The sequence below is a fragment of the Lutra lutra genome, chromosome 9 (genome assembly GCF_902655055.1).
Source record: "Lutra lutra chromosome 9, mLutLut1.2, whole genome shotgun sequence".
NCBI lineage: Eukaryota > Metazoa > Chordata > Mammalia > Carnivora > Mustelidae > Lutra > Lutra lutra.
The window spans coordinates 15917653-15936413 of NC_062286.1; positions in this window are offsets into that span (position 1 = coordinate 15917653).

The following is an 18761-nucleotide window of genomic DNA, read 5'->3' on the forward strand; positions in this document are numbered from 1 at the left end:
TGATGGCAGAGTCAGCCTCCGCTTGCCAAGGCCAGGAGCACTGTGGCTGTAGACATCCAACCTGGCAACAACTGTCAGCATCTTAGGGAAGGATTTTTGAGGGGTTAGTATAGAGTTATAAACAGCTGTATGAGCAGGTCTGATGCAGAATAGGAAAATCAAAAGTCCTGGGAATGATGGATGATGCTCTGGGTAGCTCTCGCTCATCTTCTAAGACTCAACTTCCACATCCCCTCTCTCTGAGGTCTTCCCATCCCTGACAGAGTGGACTTCATGACCCCTCCTCTGTGCCCCCTCTGATTGCCTTTCTGCCATATAATTTCTTTGCATGTGCTGTAATCATCTGTTCTCTTCTGTCTCAGCCATTGGACTATAGGGTCCCTGAGGGGAGAACATCTACTTCTGATGCCTACCATTGCTCATGGTCTTCAAAAGCCCTCAGGTAATTTTGGATGTGACTGGTTTTCAGAGCCAGATTCAGAAATCATTCCCTAACAGTGGACACACATTGTTGAGTGTGTATGAAGCATTAGATGGCTACTAATGGAGCATCAGGACATGGCAACCAAGAGAGACATGGGGATGGTGTGACCAGAGCCTCAGAGAAGGAGCACGTGTTAGTGAGTTCATTAAATGTTTCATATGAAATATCAAGATGACATAAAATATGGGGAGCTCCCTGGGTGCAAACCTCTTTCCAAAGTACCACCTAGGCATACCTAGACATTGGTCTGGACAAGCAAGCTTGTGCTTGTTCTTTTCTGTATTATTATGAATAATTTTACTACTCCCTCCCCACCCCTTTAAGAGACGGATTGACTTAAGGAGAGTGTCTCTGAGAAAAGCATCCTTATAACCTAATGAATTCACTACAAAACATTTTAAAAATGATTACAGGTGTTTGTCCATGATAATGGCCGATGTTGGTTTTCTTATCCAGGGTCAGCCCATTACCTGGCCTGAGATAGAGCCCAGGATTGCCAAAGTAACATCCCGTCTACCATGCCAAAGGGCCAGGGTGTTGGCCCCATGGACAAAGCAAACATTAGACCTAGCAACTGTTATCACTTTAAAAAAGTCTTTAAAAAAGACTTTTAAAAAGTCCCTTTCCCCAGCTCTGTGATGACAGGGAAGTTGGACCATTTTCTACATAAAAGAAGGAGACCCCAGCAAAGGGGAGAAGGCATTCAGGTTCCTTGTGTGCTGGAGCAGAATGAGGAAAGGATCAATGGGGGAAAGGCAAAGTCCCCACTGACGTGCAACCCTATCAACATGGCTCTGAGAGCTGAAGGTTTTTCTGGATCTGGGGAAGGAAATAGAGCCCAGCTCCTTCAAGCCTGGTGGGCTGCTTAGCACCCCAGGTTGGAAGATCAGGGCTGGGACATCCTCACCGCTTTTGCATTATTTCATTAGGCTGTTGACAAATAAACACATGGAAACAATCCATCCCCAAGGCACTGATTACATTCTCCTTCAAAGGCATGGCAGGCCATGTGTCTTCTGTGAAAAATTATCTTAATCCCCCATTGACATCGAACCCACCCTCACATTTTCCAAAATTTCGTAGTCATGCTTTTCAAAGGGTTTGATTGCTGTCCCTTCTACATGAGTTTGTGCACAGTCTGTCCCAGAGTAACGTGGGCAGGATGACAGCTGAGCCGACCCCCAGCGGCATCCCCTCATGCGAGACGCCGTCTGCTCTGCGGTGGCCCACTGAATCCCCTGCCATCCAGGACTTTTCTGCAGATCCAGAACATGTTTTCCCCTCTCGGTCATGTGTGCAAAATCGGAACCTTCTCCATAAAATCATAAACACTCTGTATTTCCCTGTCTCCCACCCTCCCTAACACTCTCCTGGCTTCCCATTCATTGACTGACAGGCTAGCAGCATCGATGGTACATAACAAATCAATTTCTCCTGCGTGCATTTAGAATGGTCCCGGTTCCATACCATCTTTGTAAAAGTGGGAAAATTGTCACAACAGTAATTTTTCCTGTTTCTGTGGTTCCGATGATCCTGGAAAGCGCCTCAGTTGAACAGCTCACTCCCACAGTGTAAACAGCGGCTTTGAATCAGGTTAACTTGGTGGCTTGCTTAGCAATTTTCCACTGGGTCACTGTGAGTGAGGGCAGGAGGTTCTTGGAGGTTTATCATTCCATATGTGTTTCTGCAGGCTTTCCTTTGCGAGAGCATACCTCCTCAACCTGACAGTCTGTTTATGCACGGGCCTCCCGATCCACCATGCACTAGTGAAAATGTCCAATGTGGAAAGTATTAAAACAGCTTGGCAACCACCTTTGATTAGAAGCAGCTTTTGCATCAGATATGATCGGGGTTACCAGAAAATTGGGCATGTGTGGGGGTTGGGGGGGGCTGGCTTAACAGTTTTAGTCTTTGCTCTGCTCTTGTGTATCGTTTTGTAATCTTGGGAGGTGATTTCTAAAGTTCTGTGTTCCCCACAGAGGGTCCCGCAGTGTGGACACCGGGGAGCACCGATACCTAACACATGAAAACCATTTATGGTAGCGGGGAAGTTTTGAGCGCAGAACTTTTTGGACGTGTCATTCTCGAGCTTTGGCTCATTACCTGAGAGGTGGAGGTCCTTAACAAAAACAACAGACCAGAGTTAACCAAGACCTCAGACAGTGAATGTCTGATGACCTTGGTGTTTTGAGTTTCTTAACTACCCATGATTACTGAGGATCGAGCCATGCCCTCCTGCAGGTTCCCTTGAAATCTTATCTAAAATGCAACATGGTTTTGTAACAAAAAGTAGCCGGGTCCTACTCAGCAGTTGGTGCCAGGTGTAAAATACATGGCCCGAGGCAGGGGGGTGGGTGGTGGTAGCTGGGGGTGGGGATGAGGAGGTACTTGTTGGACTGGAATGCAGCCCTCTGCCTGCTAGGCCTTGCTCTCTGGTCCTGGCTGTGTCCGCCCAGAAGGTGGCATCTTTTTGTAACTTGTCATCTCAGAAGGGCATCCTTTTGCCCAGAAGTGCTGCACAGCATGTCTGCCATGCTCCTTACCATCTTGGTGTTTCACAGGCCTCCTCCTCCAGGTGACCCTCGGGCTTCTTTAGGGCCAAGGAGAGACCAGAGAGGGAAGAATTTCTCCTCTCCTGCCATTGCCCACAAATGCTTGATCTCCCCTATTTATTGTCAGCTTCTTCAGGGATACTCCCACCCGCAAGATTCAGCGCACATGAAGGGCTGTCTTCAGATCCACATCCTATAGCAATGGGATGAGTAGCATGGCAACATTTTTGTGACATGAACTTATGGGATTTTTTTTTTTCTTTCTCCCTATAGTTAACTATTTGCCCTTCCCTCTCCACTCAGCCAGTTTAAGCAGTGAGGCTGTTCTGTGCTCCGTCCCTCCGGAAGGGGATGGGAAAACTAGGAAGCAGGGACAATGAAGGGTTGTCTTGACATACATTTCCAGAAGCTGATACTCTTAAGGGAGAAGCAAGGACTCTGTGTTAAGACAAGATGGGATGGGCACTGTGAATAAGAGCCAAGATGTCCACTTGTGCCGTCTGTAGGAAGGGCCATCCTGGGGGAAGGAAGTTTGATAAAGAACTCTGTGGTCGGCCTGGTGGCAGTTCCATCTGGAAAGGTCCTCCGGCCCCGACATGGCATAAAATGAGCCTTCGTGAGCAGCACAGGAAAGCTAAAGGTATAGTCTGATCTAAAGGGATTTCTGCTTAGAATGAGGGATGTCCTGCCAACGACTGAAAACTGATGGCCCAGAAGGAGGATACCTACAGAGGCTCCATGAGACCTCCCAGCCGGTCCCTTAGCACTACGTGAGCTTCCCAGAACACACACAGCCCCAGGGAAAGCAGAGGTCCCTGAGATTAAGCTTCTGCCGCCCCAGTGCAGTGGGACTCAAAATAAAGAGGAAGTTATAGGAAAACAGGTGACTCGCACACCGGAATGGTGAGCAGGGCTCCAAACTTGCTGTAGGATCTGTATAAACCCCACCTCTCCTTCCTGCCTCACTCCACCCACACCTCTGCCCTTGCTTCTATAATTCCGTCCAGCACCCACGTTGTGGGGAGGAAAGCTGCTAGTTGGGATCTGTGGGGCTGCTGGCGTCGGGGCTGGGCTGAGAGGCTATGGAGCCCAGGTGCTAGCGAATGTGATGCTAGTGTGAGGAAAGCGTCGGTGTCCGCGCACTTGTCTTCTCAGGCTCACTCACCCTGTGGCTGGAACAAGATGCCAGCTCATGCTTTAACAATGACCAAGGAGTTCTCTGGCCCCTCTGCTGTCAGGTAGAGTCTCCTGAGAGTCTGACCCTATCTTCAGACTCTGAGCGAGAAGTTTTGCTACCTGGGATGGAGCTCTGCGTCTCTGACTTCTGAAGGACGCGCCCTCACAGCACAGACGGGCTGCGTGGCCAGGGGGCAGGTGCACAAGTGCGCTCTGGGCGGGAGGCAGGCCGCGGAGATCCCGGTCCTGGCTCTGGCGGGGCATGCAGTGGGACCACAGCCCGTGCCCAGACTTCTCCAAGTCCCCAATTCCTCCCTGGGAAATGAGAAGACTGGACGAGAAGGATCTGTATTGCTCTTCTAGCTCTTCAATATTTGTAAGTATGATAATCCCTGTCACTTATTTTCCCTGATTTGGGACAGCAGTTTCATTCTTTTAAAAACCTAATGGAGGGGCGCCTGGGTGACGCAGTCGGTCAAGCATCGACTCTTGATTTCGGCTCAGGTCATGATCTCATGGTCTTGAGATCGAGCCCAGAGGGGACCCCACAGGGGACCTGTGCTCAGCTCAGAGTCTGCTTAAGCTTCTCTCTCTTCCTCTGCCCCTCCCCTACCTCCTCCATTCTCTCTCTCTCACAAAACCAAACCAAACCTTACAGAGATCCTGTCCCATTGATATGCCTGGCCCTTTTGAGGCTTCCTTTCCCATCCCCTATAGTAATGACAACAGCAAAAAATTCCCAAAGGAACAGGGCTTTATAGTTAAAAACAAGAGCGTCATGTTAATGAATACTGTTCAGAATCAGGACCTGCTATCAGGAGTCTCTTTTGCCCTTCTCCCTCTGGTCATCTACCTCTTTGGTGATTGCTTTTCAATTTCTCTTGCTCTGCCTAGCAGGCTCCTGACTGTGCCCGGGGCCGGTTCCTGCAGCCCCTGGCTACGGTCCCCTCAGAGCTTCCCTGAGCACACACTTCCATGCTCCTTTGTAGTGACCAAAGCAAATGACTTTGATCACACTTTATTTTTTTAGTAAATTTAATAATTATAATTAAAATAAATAAAAATAAAAGTGTTATGACAAGATGGGATGGACGCTGTGAATAAGAGCCAGATGTCCATCTGTAGGAAGGGCCTAAAAAATAATTAAAATTAATAATTTTAATCCCAGTGTAGTTAACAAATAGTGTTATATTAGTTTCAAACATACAATATAGTGATTCATTGTTTCCAAACATTACTCCGTGCTCATCATGATAAATGCACCCCTTAATCCCCATCACCTACTTCGACCATCCCCCCATCACCTCTCTTCTGGTAACCACCTGTTCTTTACAGTTAGGAGTTTGTTTTTTTGGTTTGTCTCTTTTTGCTTTGTTCATTTGTTGTGTTTCTTAAATTCCACATATGAATGAAATTGTATTTTTCTTTCTCTGACTTATTCTACTTAACATTATATTCTCTAGTTCCCCCTATGTTGTTGCAATGACAAGATTTTATTCTTTTTCACGGCAGAATAATGTTCCATTGTATAAAGATACTCTTTATCTATTCATCTATCAGTAGATGTTTGGGCCACTTCCATAATTTGGCTATCGCAGAGAACACTGCTATAAACATGAGGGTTTGTATATCTTTTTGAATTAGTGTTTTCTTATTCTACAGATAAATACCCAGTAGTGGAATTTTGGGATCACATCGTGGTTCTACTTTTAATTTTTTGAGGAAACTTCACACTGTTTTCAGTAGCTGCAAGAGTTTGCATTCCTAATAATAGTACCTGAGGGTTCCTTTTTCTTCACATCCTCACCAACACTTGTTTTTCTTGTGTTTTTGATTTTAGCTATTCTGACAGGCATGAGGTGATATCTCATTGTGGTTTTGATAGGCGTTTCCCTGATTAGTGATGTCGAGCCTCTTTTCATGGGTCTGTTGGCCATCTGCTTGTCTTCCTTAGAGAAATGCTGTTCATGTCCTTTGCCTATTTTTAATTGAATTATTTGTTTTTCTGGGTGTTGAGTTGTGTAAGGTTTTTAAAATATATTTTGGATACTGACCCTTTATGGGATATGTCATTCATAATTATCTTCTCCCATCAGTAGGTTGTCTTTTAGTTTTGTTGATTGTTTCCTTTGCTGTGTAGAGCTTTTTATTTTGATGTAGTCCTAATAATTTATTTTTGTTTTTGTTTCCCTTGCCTCAGAAGACATATCTGGAAAGGTGTTACTATAGCCAATGTCAGAGAAATAACTGTCTATGCTCTCTTCTATGATTTTATGGTTTCAGGTCTCACGTTTAGGTCTTCAATCCATTTGGAGTTTATTTTTATGTGTGGTGTATAAAAGTGGTCTAGTTTCATCCTTCTGCATGTGGTTTCCAGTTTTCCTGACACTGTTTGTTAAAGAAACCGTCTTTTCCCATTGCATATTCTTGTCTCCTTTGTCAAAGATGAATTAGAATAACTGTAGGCTTATTTCTGGGCTCTCTATTCTGTTCCATTGATCTATGTATCTATTTTTGTCCCAGGACTATACTGTTTTGATGACTACAGCTTTGTAGTATATCTTGAAATCTAAGATTGCGTTCCCTCCAATTTTGTTCTTCTTTTTCAAGATTGCTTTAGCTATTCAGGGTCTTTTGCAGTTCCATACAAATTTTTAGACTGTTTGCTCTAGCTCTATGAAAAATGCTGTTGGTATTTTGATAGAGATTGTGTTACATCTATAGATTCTTTTGGGTAGTATCAATATTTTAACTATATGTATTCTCCCAATCCATGAACATGGAATATCTTTTCATTTGTGTCATCTTCAATTTCTTTCAAACTTGACCACATTTTTAAAAAAGATTTTATTTATTTATTTGATAGAGAGAGACACAGCAGGGGGAGCAGAAGAGGGATAAGCAGGCTCCCTGTCAAGCAGGGAGCCCAATGTGGGCCTCCATCCCAGTACCCTGGGATCATGACCTGAGCTGAAGGCAGATGCTTACTGACTGAGCCACCCGGGCACCCCATGACCACATTTTAAATAGTTCTTTATGCTTCCATTTATGTAAAGAATCTACTGTTCTTTTGGCAAGAAGTCACATACAGTTATGCAAAATTCGGATATCATAGAAAGCTTCTCATGTCAGGTATAAAGCCTATCTCCCTGAAAGGAGCAGTGTTAGGGTTTAACTACACTCTGCCAGGCTTTTCTCCACACAAATGTACCGTGCACCCCATCACCTCCTCATCTTTAAACCTGATGCCTCCTAAGGTTGAGAAATTAAAATACTTTTACTTTTTGACAGTATAACTGAAGGCTGGACAGGAGATAGACCTTGTTCTATAATAAGAAAAAGGAGACAAGCTAGTAGGAGATTCCCCTATTCAGACTGCTCTTTAGGATTTTTAGTTTCCTTTCCCCTCTCTTCCTCTATCTGCAGTACTGGAAAGCTTCTCTTCTGCCCCACTAAGATACAGAGCAAGTCAGGGCAAACAAGGTGCTCATCTGGCCCTGACTGTTTCCTTCTGTCATAGATTAAATCTGGAAATCTCTCCTAAGAGGAGTCTTTGGCTTACACAGGAGCCTATTTCTCAATCTCTGTCTCTCCATTTCTCCTGTGTCCCAGGTCAGCAGAGGGGAAATACTACTTCATACTACAGTGAGCAGGACTGTCTCCTGGCTAGAAGTGGTCCTCTGCCCAGTGTTGGAACAGGAACAGGGACAGAGTGGCAGTGGCATTACATAGAAGAGACTATCTATGGCTCCTTAATCATTTTCCTGCCGATTGTGTCCTTAGCGCTTGTGGCTTTGAAGAGCTGTTCCTAAGCACATAGGATTGTGTGAACTTTGCATTTCACAAAACTTTGTTTTCCTATTTCCTCATCTGAACCTCATAATGCCCTCTGAGCTGGGTTGGGCAGAGCAAAGTGCAAGTGGGAGCGGCTGGGCCAAGGTACATCAGTAGTAGAGATGGGACCCGTCACACCTATGCCCTGACTCCCAGAGCCTGTGGCCCAAGAGCAGTTGGCCAGAAGTTTATCCCCGAGGCTGTGAGCCAGGCCTACAGTTGCTATAGGATGCGGAGCACAGGGAAACTGGGTGATTCCTGCCTCTTTTCTACCCTAGAGCCCTTCCCAAGGTTTGGTGTCTCTGCATGGCTGTGCCTCTTAGGGAAAGCAGTATCTTGGGATCCTGGGGTGTGGTTAAATCCCTGGGTAGGGTCAAGGGCACCATCGCTGGGTAACCTTGAACTCTGTGAGATCATCACAGTTCGGACTGTGCATGAATGCTCTGAAAGACTGGTGTGCTCACAGAGGGATTTCCCCCATTATGTGCATGGGCTTAACCCAGAGCCAGGGATAAATGAGTGCCTACTGTCTGACTGCGAAAATGTGCGTGTCTCTCAGTCCAGAACAGCTCTTTTACGAATGCCACGTATTCTAGAATGTTCCCCAGCAATTGTGCTTAATGTATCTCTTCCATCTTCCTGACCCCGTGACTCTGAGGCCCACCTCAGACTCCCACAGAATCAACGTTCTCTGAGGATTTTGGGCCCGGTGACCACGCACATGTGTGTGTGTGGTTGTTTTATTATGAGTACTCTTCCTTCTTTCCTCCTCCACAAATGATGTTATTTTCACTTCCCTGTGATAAGATGCACAAATGATTGTGCTGTAAATACATGCCAAGTGAATGGGTAATGGAGCCTGTTCTGTGGGTGAGGTCGGGGAGTATGTCACTGGGAACCATCTTGATGTCCTTAAAGTGCAAGGTCCCTAAGAAACATTGCTTCTTCATAAAGCTGTCTGATTGCTCGCAGCTAGCAGCCAAGAAGAGCCCTCCGCATGTTTGTACTGGGCTCCATGTACTTCCTTCAGCCTGACTGACAACTTACTTCATGGGGGGGCAGGCTTGATAGAAGAGTTGGTCTCGAACTGGGGACTCGAGGTCTGTGGGTGCCCCAGACTGAACTTGCATTCCCGTTTTCTCTCAGACGGTGCTGTGATGAGCCACACTCCTTTTGTTATCTCCCCGCCAGTGGTACAGGCTGGGAGATGTATCTGCAGTGGCTGACCTCAGCCTGTCCCTGTCAATGTTTCTGAAAAGCCCTGACGTCTAGAAGCTTCGTGATGATATAACCTGCCTCATTATATTTTATTGGGTGTCCAGGTCTCTGCATGGCTCCCTGTGGACTCCAGAAGGTAACACCAGCACTGCTCCTGGGGAAAGCGTCTAAGTGGCAGAGAAAACAAGTCGGAGGCCCCTTGCAGCCCCTCGGCCTGACTGGATGCTCTTCCCGCTCTGCTCACACACGGAGCTGCCTGCCTGACCAGCCAACTGGCTTCGCTTAGCCATTAAACTCTGTTTGAAGTTTTATTTCCTTCTATTCTTGTTATCTCAGTGGGCAATCACTCTCAGGACATTTTGTAACAAATAGCATTTTCTGTTCTGCTGAGAACACAGGCCTCTGGCCTATAGCCTGGTCGTACTTGAGAGCCTAGCCCACCCCTTCCCCCAGCCTGAACCGCATTCTTTCTTGCTTCTTGTTGTCGTTTTTAATAATATTATTTATTTCTGAGGACCTCGAGTGTACAGAAGTGAAGTATATATATGTGTCCCAGTTCAAGTCACACTACCATCAAGGCCTTGTGTTTTATTTTTTCCTCCATCTCTGTCCCATTCTCTCCCTCTGCAGGAACCCATTTATATTGCAAGGCCTGAAATGCTGTGGGCTGAGCCGCACAGAGCCCCACAGGCCTAGCTGTGAAGTCCCTGCTCTTGCCAGACATGTCCCCACCCAGCAGGAAACTCTCTCCTCCTGGGGTTAGTCCCCCACCGGCTGGACCAGCCGCATCCCATTCGGTCGGAGATCTAATGATTTCTCCTCCTTGCCAGCCTGTAGATTTATTCAAACAAGCCAGTCCTGTTCTCCCAGGGAGCCAGGGGCACCCCACCCTGCAGCCCCGAAATGCCTGCTGCCTGCGGCCCCTGTGGGTTGTCTCTGCTCCCTAGTGCGGCCCCCGATGGCCCTGTGTGCTCTGTGGTGTCCTCCGTCCCAGGGCTGTGAGTACATGTGACTGATAAACTGCGGTCGGTCTCATTTGTCCTGGGTCCACTGCCATGGTTGCAGGACGCATAGAATTTGGGGCAACGGGTTGAGCAGTAATGAGGATAGTGCTCTGTGCATTTCATACATGTACTTCCAAACCGTCTGCCATAATTCCATTTAGACCTATGGGCAGCCATGTAAAATGCAGGGCGTGTTTTACTTTGCAGAAGGTGTTGTGCTCCAGGGTTTCTTCCTGGAGCACTTGTTCTCAATGCCCCACCCCCCAGATCCTTTCATCGCTCACTGTTTATTGCCTGCTCTTGCGACTTGAGAGGAACTTTCTCTGTTGTAAGAGTGGGACAGGTTGGAAGGGGGCAGGGTGGACATCATCCCTGGGAACAGTCCTCAGTCCATTAAGCAATAAAACCCCAGCTTTCTCACAACCCTGGGGTGTGCTCTAGGGGGTTCCCTGGAGATCCTCGGCAGGAGGGAGGCCCAGCTGCCCACAGAGGCGCCCTGCTCTGTAACCAACCCTTTCCTCCCCTTCCCTCCTCTTCCCCTCCACATCTCCCTTCCCCACTCACCTACCAGTTCTTCCTGTGATCCCTACCCAAGCAAACTAGTTACCCTCAGATCCTTGTCTTAGCTTCTGCTTCCGTTTTCACTTAACATTGCATTTGAGAACTCCACAAGTTGCTGTACACAAACGCATTTCAGTTGCAGGGAATCCCACATGGGCGTTCACTAACTGTCACACATCCCTTTCCCTGGTGACAGCTCCATTTCCCATAACCTGCCCTGGGCTGGCCATCCTTGGCCACCTCTCCGTGTGGATGGGTGACTGAGCCTGTCTGGGGTGGACACCCAGACCTGGGAGTGCACACTAAGAATTGTCAGCTTTAGAGTGAAATAAGTCAAGCAGAGAGAGTCAATTATCATATGGTTTCACTTATTTGTGGAGCATAACAAATAGCATGGAGGACAAGGGGAGATGGAGAGGAGAAGGGAGTTGAGGGAAATTGGAAGGGGAGGTGAACCATGAGAGACTATGGACTCTGAAAAACGATCTGAGAATTTTGAAGGGGTGGGGGGTGGGAGGTTGGGGGCACCAGGTGGTGGGTATTGTAGAGGGCACAGATTGCATGGAGCACTGGGTGTGGTGCAAAAATAATGAATACTGTTATGCTGAAAAAATAAAAAAATTAAAAAAAAAAAAAGAATTGTCAGCTTTCTCTCAAAAGTGGCTCTGCCCATGTATTCTATCCCTCGCAAAGCAGGAGATTGACTTTCCTGTGTTGCAGGCTGGGTTTTTCAGAAACAGGCGTCATGACAGAATCTGGTGAGCAAGAGGATATTTATTAGGGATCAACATCTATGAAGGGAAGGAGGAGGAAGGAAAATTGGGAGGAGGAAGCTGAAGGGTGATGCAGGCTTGGGGAAGGCTGGGCAGGTTGTGGCTGACCTCGCAAAGCAGCTGGGGAGTCACTGCTGCCCCTCAGTGTCCTGTGCTGGCTGCAAAGGCCTGGCCTTTCTTTCCCACTTTGCCCACGATAGGTGAGGCCGAACCTGAACACGGCTCTGTTGAAGACACCCTCGCAGGTGGACAGCAAGTCCTTTCTCAGATGGGAATCGGGGCACACGTCTTCCTGCCATGTGACTTGAGAAAGTGGTATCTCATTGCTGTTTTGACTTGCATCTCCCCGACTACTGGGGACTTTGGAAATGTCTTTATGTGCTCATTAGTAAAGCTGATTTATCCAGTTGAAATCAGTTGTTAAAATGGCCACGGCTCGAACCCCCAAAATGCCGCCTCCCTAACCTGGCCCAACCACCAACTCAGCCACTCCCCTGGGACCCTCTAGACCGCTCCACAATCCAGTGCTCACAGGGGTGTCTAGCACCACCGGGGTCCTTCATGACCCTGACTCAGGAATGCAGCCAGGCCGTTCCATGGGCCAGCGCCTGTGTCGTGTCTGCTCTGAAAATCGCCCTGAAAAGGAGCTGTTTCCTTTCCATGAACTGCCCTGGGTATAACCTTCTGCAATCTTTCTATGGAGTTTCTAAACCTTATCCAGGAGGATGGTGTTTCAGGTTGCAGGGCTTTTGTGGTGGTGAGTGTGGGGTAGGTGAGGGGGAAGGGTTTAGGCTGGGGCCTCCCTCATTTAGCTCCCTGCGAGAACCAGCAGGCCTTCAGGTCAGAGGCCAAACAGATTCAGGGCCTAGGAGAAGGTCGGGCTGAGGACACCGGGGGTCCCTTGGGCAGAGAAGAGCAGAGGCCTGCAGCTGTGCTCTCGGGGAACCCAGGCGATCAGTGACATTCCTGAGGAAGGCTTATTGAACACCTGCTATGGCTGTCCCTGGCATGAGTGGGCGGAGGGTGTCCTGCCACTGCCACCACCACTGCCTTCACAGCAGCTCCACACACCTGCCTCTATTACTCTGTGTCCTACTAGCCTCTGCCTGCTCTGGCCTTGTCCCCAAACACCTACTCTTGACACTAAATCCCAACTAAACTTTATTTCTAAGATACAAATCTGGACGTATCTCTTGAATTTTCAAAACCCTTCAAAAGCCCCTTATTGTTTATTAGTATTGTGTTATCCAGGGAGCATAACTGGTTGGGTCCCTTTTAGCTTTATATGATGGATAAAAACAAAACAAAACAAAAAACTTAATGTTCTTCACCAAAAGTGAAGCGAGTGTTTAGGTGTAAACATTTGAAAAACATGAGAAGGAAATCTTCGGTGATTGAAATTATTTTGGGATTATACTACTCCGAAATGGTTGCATTCATCATTTTATATTTTTTAATGTCCACAGCTCAGGACTTTCTTGAAATACGCCAAGAATAAAAGGGAGAGTTTGGGAAAAAAAAAAAAAAAGAAAAAAAGAAAGAGAGAAAAGCTCCTCATTGTCTGTAGCATAAAATCCCTTAGCCGGGCACATAGGATCTTCCCTCAGCTGGGCCAGCTCTCATGCTGTCCCATGTGCCCTGGCCCTCCTCCCCACAGACACCCATTTACCTTTCATTTTTCTACCCATCCCCAAAACAGCTCTGGAGTCTCCACGTCCTCGTGGCTTTGCTCACTGGGTTCCTTCTGCCTTGATTGCCTTCCCTTTCTTCCCATGGGGGACAATCCCTCTGTGAAGTTTCTCTGACTCCTAGTGGTCAAAATGGGTGGTTCCCCTCACTGGCTCTCCCAACTGGTGGGGCCCGAGATCCAAGCCGACTTAATTACCCAGGTGAAGAAGAGGGAGAGGAGAAGGGCTTCCCGGGCAGAGGGAATGGTGTGGGCAGAAGACTGGGGAGGAAGGGAGCTCAGGATTTGTCCACCAGTAGTAGGCAGTTCAGGAGGGCTGGAGAGAAGCACGTGTGTTGTGTACGTTAGGGGTTCGGGGTGGGGTGGCTGGAATGAGAGCAAAGAGACAGTTGATGTCTTAGTTGATGTCTGACTTACCTTCTGGCGATGGGGAGCCACTAGGCATGGTAAGCAGACAGAAGCCCGGTTTCATCAGCCTCCTCTTGTGGTTCGGTCCAGCACCTTACCCCAGTTGGGACCTTTTTCCAGGCTCCTGTGACTCGACGGGCTCCCACTGGCCACTGAGCAGAGCCTTCTGAGGCTCACGGAGCCCATGCTGCTTTGTTAATGGTATCGCTCCAACGGGTCGTGCGGTCTCTGGTTCTGGGAGAGCTGAACCCAGGTAAAGCCCGGACTCACTCCTCAGGCTCTAGTCCATATGAAAGCTGTTCCTCATCTGAGGAGCAGGGTCTCTGGGTGGGCAGAAGTGGAGCATGGGTCCCCCACGGCCAGGGGGAGCTCAACAGTAAGACCAAAGCCCAATGTCTTTTGTGTTTCAACCAAGGGTACGGTTGGCTTCAAATGGCTTTTGAAACTCAGGCCTTAACCCAGAGGATCTAGATACCACCAGGATGGGGGAAAAGGGGACGGTGCCCAGCCTGAGCTAAAAGAGCCTGAGTTGAGGGGGCCCCACAGAAGCCTATGTTTTCATTACTAAGCAACTTTAGGAGGAGTGTGTTTGGGGAAAGAAAGACAGTGGGGTAATAAGTCTGTAATAATGGCTGCCATGTGGAGGGAAGGCGATGTTACCCAGCTACGAACTAGAAAGCATGGTTTATATTTTCAACAGTTGGAGAAAGAAATGAAAACTGAATATTTGCTGCACCTGTGAAAACATATTTGATCATGATGGCAAGTCCAGCATTCTTAGTGTGGGGTTCATATTTCATAACTCGTGTTCAAACAAGAAAAATGATTATAATGTTAAGTATTTCCTGAGTTTATTTTGATGGATGACAGAATAAGTACTGTATCTTTCACTCATTAAAATACAGATTGGTGTAATTTAATAAATGAACTTAATACACAGATGTTCCAGCCTGTTTTACCAGGGTGTATATTAATCAACTTCTTTATATATGATCCTCTTTTATATTTTTTAAAGAAACTTGCAGGAGCCAAGAATTTATTAGATTTGCATGCTCTAGGACGAGTATCCAATGTCAGGTACACGCAGGAGTGTATTAAGATGAAACAGAGCCAGAGTCTGCAGAACGGCCAGGCCCCCACAAGGGTCGTCCTGGGCTCCCGACCGGCTCTCTGGGTCACCTCAGAGCCCGGTTCTGCGCCAGCTCACGGGTCCCTGCTGGGTTTACCTGCTGCCGCCACTGCCTCAGGCCTGCTCAGAGGTGCCTCTGGAGCTCCAGGTTGGAGGGGGTGGGCTTGGGCCCTTAGGTGGCCCAGACTGGACAGGATAGTGGCTTTGGCAGGAAGAGGCCTGCAGCCCAGGGGGCGGGGGAGAGCGGCAGGGAGGGCTCGAGGGCCCTTCTCAGCTTCCCTGGCCACCCTCCATGGCCTCTCGACTCCACATCACTCTCCCTTTCCTCACTGTCTCTTGACGGCATGTTTGGGGGCTCTGCTTTGTTCTGTTGTGTCTCCCGTGAGGGAAGCTTGCCTCACTGACGAGACTACAAACTCCCAAGGGCAGGAGCCGTGTCTCTGCCAGCCCCACAGTCTGTGTCCCGTGGATCCGGCTGGGCTGTACTGAATCCGTGTGTCAGAGTCAGGACCTGCCTCCCAACGGAGCTGGCTTTGGAAGGGGGCACAGAAACCCTGGTTCAGCCGTTCTAGAAGCCGTAGGGACACAGCGTTGCCTTCCTTCTCTGGTGAAGGATGGAGAAAGCATGACCACAGGAGCTTCAGTTACTCTCTTTGCTCACGTGCAAATCCTGCTGAAAATGACCGAGGGCTCAGGGGAGGCTGTCTCTGGCTGGCAATGGCATCGGGAGGCTGGGGGAGGGTGTCTTGGGCCAGGCAGCCTGCTCTGTCCGCATAGAGCTCTCAGTTTTCTCTCAGAGCACCACGCACTCTCTCGGTAGTTGTGGAACTATTGTTCCATTTCTTGATGCACAGCACTGGTTAGAGATGCTACAAGGCCAGGGGTCATTTCTCATCCATTTTGGTATCTCTCTCCTCCTGGGAGCTGAGCCCAGCCCTCTTGCGCCCTCCCCCGTCCCCCAGGTAGATGGTCAGTGTGGGTTGGCTTGATCCTGTGACTGAGATAAACCCTCGCCACCGGAACATGAACACTGGTGTCCCTCCAGGTCACCCCAAGGATGGGTGCTCCCGGGCAGCTGCAGTTTGAGTCGGCCCATCCCCTCTGCAGCCCCTCTGCACCCCTCAGTGGCTCATCAATCACGCGGGCAGGGCCTGCGGGTGGGTAGTGGCTCTGCTGTCACTTGCCTGTTTACAATAAGCTCTGGCCATAATCATTAATCATTCATGGAAGCTGTGGTTAGCGGCCCTCCGTCAAGTAGATGGTTTCAGGTTTTCCGGGCTAAGTGCCTCTCCAGCAAGCATCCTTCCCGGCCCTTTCATGTCCAGCCATTTGATGTTCTGTGCATGCCGAGCTGGCCTTCAAGGCCAGGCTTTGTTCTGGAAGGTTGTTCTAAATGCTTCCCTCAGGGCCAGTCCAAGAAAGTTCTGGGCTCCAGCTCCACGTCTGCACGGGAAGTAGAGCTTGTAGGATGAGTCTCTGTTGAGCACTTTGGAGGGTCCAGTTCTCTGCCAGGCCGTGCGGATCAGAGAGAAAGAGAAGGCGCTCACTCTGCCCTCAGACCCCCATTTAGGGACAGAGTTCATGCAAAAATTTGGCCAGCAAGATAGAATTTATTTAGATGCAGAGGACTCGAACAGCCCTTTGGTCCACAAGCTTCCCAAGAGGGTAGAAGCCTGCGGGCTGGGCAGCGGACCGGGAGAATTGAGGGAATACAGGAGCAGAGGCCAAGGGGGAGGACGGCTCTGTGTGTGTGTGTGTGTGTGTGTGTGTGTGTGCACGGGCCCTGCCGTGTGGTCTGAGCTGGGCCTGTGGTCTGAATGGCAGACTGAAGCCCTTGGATAATGGCCTGGAAACAGGGCTTGCAGTGAAAACCCTGCTTGTTGGGAGAAACATAAACTTTAATCTGAGAAAATTTAACTTTACATTTAATCCAAAAATGACAGTATTTCCTGCAAGTTAGTAATATGGTCATAGTCAGAGGTTCCTGAGTTCCTTGAAAAGATGCATAATGCCCAGGAGGGGAATTTGCTGGGAAAGCTAGGACTAGTGTTCAGCCGGGTTCGACAAACACTTCCTGGCCCCTCTAGGTGCTTGGAGCTCTGCCATGGTGCTGAGAATCGTCCTGAAAATGCAGACAAAGGAGTTGGAGTGCGCTGCACCCAGGGCCACGCCTGGCTTCACAGTGTTGGGGCTAGGGACTCCAGGACCCTGAGCTACAAGGAGTATAGGCCAGAGGCTGGGGCTTTTTGGTTGCTGAACTGTGAAGTTGACATAGAGATATTATTGAGGCTGATACCCCAGACTCCATTTCAGCATCTTTGCCAGAGAATATTTCCTCCTAAGACACATTCACTGCATGTTCATCCACTGAGGCCCAACTTTGAACCAATAAAAGAACTCTGGGGATTCAGAAGGAAGAGACATCACATCTAGTTATGGGGGATCAGGCATGGCTTCATCTAGCAGATGCACTTTGGTGGGGTCTGGAAGGACAGGAAAGACTTTCCCAGGCACAAGTGGGCTAGAATGAGCTTGCCAGGTGCACAAAGGCACAGAGGCTAGTCTGACTTGCTGGACTTGCTGGCGGCCAGGGTCCTTGTGCCAGGGTGGAGGGAGAGGCAGCTGGCAGCACAGGATGGCATGAAGCTTGGCATTCCAGGCTGAGTCTTGGTCTCTAGCCCTGGGGAACCATGCTCTGCTCCTGGATCACACCCTACCTGCTTCATCGATGTGTTCTCATCGCTGTGTTCTCAACCTTCTCATTCCTGCAGCACAAGATGTTCTCTGTCACCTGAACAGCCATCCTCATGTTCTCTCTGTGATTTTCTCACACTGTCTTTTCTACTTAGGAAACATCTCCTTTCTTTACCTCCTGGAGAATTTCTCTTCGTCTTGCAAACTCCAGCTCAGATGCCAGCTCTTCCTTGCAGCCTTCCCTGACTGCTGGGGGTGGTCTGCATGGATTACACTCTCCCTGGTGTCCCCCAATGGGGGCTTCTGATGCTACTCACCACTTGCTAGGAGGTAGTTGGGGGGAGGGGTGGTGACAGTCTGAGACCTGTCTCTGCTCTTCACTGCCTGGGTAACCAACCATCTTGATTTTCTCATCTATAAGAGAGAAACAATATTGCAAAATGTTTTGAGTAGCAATTCAGGGAATAAATAAAGTGATGTGTGTAATGCCTGCTACAGAGTCCAGCACAGAGTAGGTACTCAGACTGGGTTAGGCTTCTTCCCCTTCCCTGGCTGCATTCTGCCTGTGCCCCTGTCAGCTGTTTACGGGCAAGTCTCCACCATGAGGCTGTGAGATCCATGGGGCAGAATCCCTGTTTCTGGTACCCTCTGTGTCTTGCACGGTAACTGACATGGAGTGTGGGCGCACAACTAGGACTGCTCTGAACCTGTTTCGTCAAGACTCCTCTACCATGGAAAAGGAGCAGAGCTATTCAGGGATATTTATAGATGTGGGAATCAAGCTTGTTTTTTTTTTTTCTTTTTTATGAATGTTCTGATTAAGCCAGAAACTTCCTGAAATCATACAATTCTCCTATCCCCAGAGAAGGATTTAAATAAAGTATCCTCTTGATGGAAGGAAAATTAGAGATAATTAGTCCAGTGGTTTTTAAGATTTGTAAAGACTGGAGCCATTTTTTCAAATGAAATTTTGTATAGAAGCTTGAACTACACAACCAGACAAGGCAGGATTTTAGGAATATAGTGATATTTATTAGTGATTAATGAGAATTAATTAAATCCTATTGACAAATATATTTATTGTACAATTTCAAGCTTATAACAAAGAAGTGAATAAATAACAAGTAAGGGTATGAATAATAGATCAGCTAGACAAATGTATTTATTTTATAATCCCAAACTTATAAAGATATTTTTAAAATATATGGAGTGCACGTATTACATGGAGTACTGGGTGTGGT